This window comes from Xenopus tropicalis, chromosome 1 (assembly GCF_000004195.4).
Source record: "Xenopus tropicalis strain Nigerian chromosome 1, UCB_Xtro_10.0, whole genome shotgun sequence".
Taxonomy (NCBI): Eukaryota; Metazoa; Chordata; class Amphibia; order Anura; family Pipidae; genus Xenopus; species Xenopus tropicalis.
Window position 1 is genome coordinate 165,291,501 of NC_030677.2, and position 4,906 is coordinate 165,296,406.

General features: G+C 40.5%; 1 long non-coding RNA gene across 1 annotated transcript; it reads right to left on the reverse strand.

The window, feature by feature from the left end:
- Positions 1 to 919: 919 nt before the first annotated feature.
- On the reverse strand, positions 920 to 3,283 carry LOC116407509. Its single transcript, XR_004220373.1, has 3 exons — positions 3,002 to 3,283; positions 1,587 to 1,762; positions 920 to 1,072 (listed from the first exon to the last, which is right to left on the reverse strand). It is a non-coding gene; the product is annotated as an uncharacterized LOC116407509 (long non-coding RNA).
- Positions 3,284 to 4,906: the final 1,623 nt, after the last annotated feature.

The window sequence follows — 4,906 nt, forward strand, 5'->3', positions numbered from 1 at the left end:
GTCTGGAAGGGCTAGAACACTACTGTCTGATAAAGGAGTGGCCATATAATCACTCTCTTGCTCAATATTTGGCTCAGCTCTAACAGACAGACAGCCGTCGTCTAAAACAAACAAGGGATTTTGAGTATAAAGTGTTCAGCCTATCCCACTTCAATTGACTGTCATATTTTCTAATGCAGCATATGTGTGCTTGCAGGGTAAAAAGTGTGTCTGCACAAGTGCAAGATGGTATTCCATCTTTAAATGAAACTTGATGGGTTTTAGCTGCATTTTCCTCACTGTTTACTTCAAAAAGGCCAGATTTTCTGTGTAAACATTTTATGTGGCTGTTGTCTTAGGTGGTGTCTTCATCATATGCCACACAAAGGGGCTGATTTACTAACCCACGAATCCGACCCGAATTGGAAAAGTTCCGACTTGAAAACGAACAGTTTGCGACTTTTTCGTATGTTTTGCGATTTTTTCGGATTCTGTACGAATTTTTCGTTACCAATACGATTTTTGCGTAAAAACGCGAGTTTTTCGTATCCATTACGAAAGTTGCGTAAAAAGTTGCGCATTTTTCGTAGCGTTAAAACTTACGCGAAAAGTTGCGCATTTTTCGTAGCGTTAAAACTTACGCGAAAAGTTGCGCATTTTTCGTAGCGTTAAAACTTACGCGAAAAGTTGCGCATTTTTCGTAGCGTTAAAACTTACGCGAAAAGTTGCGCATTTTTCGTAGCGTTAAAACTTAACGCTACGAAAAATGCGCAACTTTTCGCGTAAGTTTTAACGCTACGCAAAATGCGCAACTTTTTACGCAACTTTCGTAATGGATAGGAAAACTCGCGTTTTTACGCAAAAATCGTATTGGATCCGAAAAATTCGTAAAGAATCCGAAAAAATCGCAAAACATACGAAAAAATCGCAAAGTACCGATCATTACGAAAAAAACGCAATCGGACTCCATTCGACCCGTTCGTGGGTAAGTAAATCAGCCCCAAAGTCTCTTGGCCGATTTCTCAGAAAATCCGTAATGTCTTTGTTATATTTTCTGTAGGTCTCACAGCTTTGTACATTTAGCTGGATGTATCTAATAAAAAAGACAGTAATTCAAAAATATTATTTTATACCTTGATTAAATATAAAATTCTGAAAAATCAAGCTTGTTGCACAACATTTATAAAAGTCACCAAAATCATAATCCGCAATTATACACATATAAACAAATACAGTGAATGCTATTCAAAATCAATTGAAATTTAAAGGTTATAGTTTATCTTAATTACACTAAGGATAGTATCATGCTGGTTTGTGCCTTGGCCACTAACAGGTCGGATTTCAGGCCAAAAATCTCCACGCTCTTGTGTTTTTAAATACAATCTATCACAAGATGGTTGCCATAAACCATGCATTGTATTCAGAGCCCCCCCCCCCCAGAAACAAATGCGTGTTTGCAAAGTCATGCACCTGCAATATAACTCATAGCGGCTCTAGCAGGCCCCAAGGAGGTCTGGGCACAGGTTCTATTGCCTCCAGAAGTTACACCAGTGTTACATTTGCCAAAAATTAATTAGATTTACAAAACGCAACATATCCATACTTACTTTTTGTGTGCATTTGGGAAGAAATGGTTATGAAGAACTATTAACAGTTCACTGAGTGTACCGTTTTTATATCCTTCCATATATGTGTGTTTTAAAACTTCATTTTGCCTTTCAAAGCCATTATTTGTATGTATTGCAATCTGTAGTTCTCCAGTTCTGTAAACATGTGCCCATTTCTGTGGTGGAGACATCAAAATTAGTTTTTTATTTTCTGTTTTGTGCACTCAGATTATACTGCAAAAGGTTTACAATCCTTAATATGGTTTAAAATTATTTTAAAATCCAGTCAGCAGCAAGTAGAAGAATCCTATTACAGAAACAGCAAGTGATTCGAGGAATTAATGCTGTTTCTGTAACCAATTTCTGTCTGGATCTAGCCTATACATTCAACCAATAATAAATATGACTCTGTGATTTATAGATGTGCATTCATATTCAAAATTTGCATTAAAGCATAACAACCAATATGACACTAGCATCATTTTTTGACTTCCACTATACAAGTCTAGGTTAAAGGAAAACTGTACCCCCCCCCCCCCCCAAAACAACTCATACAGGGGATATAAAAAGTCTACACACCCCTGGTAAAATGTCAGGTTCCTGTTCTGTACAAAAATGAGACAAAGATAAATCATGTCAGAACTTTTCCACCTTTAATGTGACCTATAAACTGTACCACTCAATTGAAAAACAAACTGAAATCACACCCTTAAACTAATACTTTGTTGAAGCACCTTTTGATTTTATTACAGCACTCAGTCTTTGGGGTATGAGCATGGCACATTTTGACTTTGCAAGACATTTTGACTTTGCAAAACTTTTTTATATTCCTTGTATATGAAGCTCTGCTACAATTTTCATTCTAACATATTTTGTCCGTAGTATGTGCAATTGTGTAATCCTAAATAGAAAACTGCTATTTTAAAAAAAGGGCTGCCCCAAGGGATCCTAGGATTCATGGTGCAAACAAACCATACATGTTAGGTCACATGGGCCAATTAATGGACAAAGTTTTGTCTTTTGTTTCCAAAATTATTACTGTTACTGTTACAGCTACAATATTTCTTCTGAGAGGACACACAGACCATCACAAAATGGTGGCTCAAGGGAAAAGATAGAAAAGGGCAATATTTACTGATATATGTATTTAAGCTTGGTAAGATTCTTTAATGGTACACTTAATATGAAAGTTTATAAAGTGTTGGTTAAGTATTTTATTCTAGTGGAATAGTTTTATTTTAATGGGTTTTTTTGCATTTGATTACATTTTTCATAAACCTAAATGTAACTTGACATATACAAAGCATTTTTATACAGTGTTTTAGGCAATAAATATTCACAAAGTATAATATGGATGCAGTAAATCCAATACAATATATTTTTTTTAAATATGTATACAGGCATTGTAACGTTACCTCTATTTCAGGTAGCCACTTGTTTGAAAATCAGTGCCTCAGGGCACTGCATGTCTTCCAAATTTTTGATTCCATCAGATTTTTAAGAGAATTTTGATGTTCATCCATAGTTCGAGCAAGTGCTATTTTACGAAGCATGCTCAAGATGGTCTTCCGAAAATCATACACATTGTGGTCTTTTTTACTGGTCCATTCAGTTCATGCTTTTTCACGGTGAAAATCACAGAGCAAGACTTTTGATGCTAAAATTTTGAGATATGTACAGAGAAAACAAGATTTAGTGATACACCCCCCCAGCAAATCAGAGGCACAGTGATCCCCCCACCCCATAGGCCAAAAGAAAATCCGAGGCACAGTGATACCCCCCCCCAGCAAATCAGAGGCACAGTAATCCCCCCACCCCTTAGGCCAAAGAAAATCAGAGACACAGTGATCCCCCAACCCCATAGACCACAAAAAAATCTGAGGCACAGTGATACCCCCCCAGCAAATCAGAGGCACAGTGATCCCCCCACCCCATAGACCAAAAGAAAATCTGAGGCACAGTTATACCCCCCCAGCAAATCAGAGGCACAGTGATCCCCCCACCCCATAGACCAAAAGAAAATCTGAGGCACAGTTATACCCCCCCCGCAAATCAGAGGCACAGTGATCCCCCCACCCCATAGACCAAAAGAAAATCTGAGGCACAGTGATACCCCCCCAGCAAATCAGAGGCACAGTGATCCCCCCACCCCATAGACCAAAAGAAAATCTGAGGCACAGTGATACCCCCCCAGCAAATCAGAGGCACAGTGATCCCCCCACCCCATAGACCAAAAGAAAATCTGAGGCACAGTTATACCCCCCCAGCAAATCAGAGGCACAGTGATCCCCCCACCCCATAGACCAAAAGAAAATCTGAGGCACAGTTATACCCCCCCGCAAATCAGAGGCACAGTGATCCCCCCACCCCATAGACCAAAAGAAAATCTGAGGCACAGTGATACCCCCCCAGCAAATCAGAGGCACAGTGATCCCCCCACCCCATAGACCAAAAGAAAATCCGAGGCACAGTGATACCCCCCCCAGCAAATCAGAGGCACAGTGATTCCCCCCCAAGGCCCATAGAAAATCAGTGATCACCCCCCACAGATAATCAGAGGCACAGTGAGATACAAATATCCAGTGATTCTGTAACTGCCCCAAAATCTAGAGTAAAGGTTTCAGTCTGTACTAAACTTACATTGCAAGTTGTCAGCCCTTAAAAGTTGCAGGTCCTGTGAAATGATCACTGTCTGCCAGTAGAAGCCATTCGCACGTCTGCGTGTTTGAATGTACCGCGCAATAATGGGGAATGCGCAATGGAGCTATCACATGGTATTCCCACATGACTGTGACCGTCACAAAGGTCCCTTCCGAGGATAAAAACTAGCCACTACCCTGGGGAAATTGTTCATGTCGCTGGGGTGGGAATATGGCACAATATGGCGCCACATATAAATCTATACATAGTAAACAAAGTGCCCCTAGTTGTGAAATATACACGCGTTATAAGTCATCCAGTAGTTCCATGACTATATGCAGGTCATAGAACTGAGGCGGTGACTTCTAGTATCCTCTTTTGTTTTAACAGGGGGCACATTATTATAGTACTCAAGTATGACAAATTACTATGACGCTGTTTATAAGAATATCATTTACAGGCAGGGCCGCCATCAGAAATCATGGGGCCCCTCAGAACAGAATTTTCTGGGCCCCCCTACTCCCACGCTCCGCTCCCCTCCCCAATGGCCCCTCCCATCAGTACAAAGGACACAGAGACATTGGTAGCCAGGGCCCCCCTAAAACACTGGTAGGCAGGGTAACGTTTTGCATTGGTGCCAGGGCAGAGACCCCCTAAAACATTGCTAGCCAGCCCAGGGC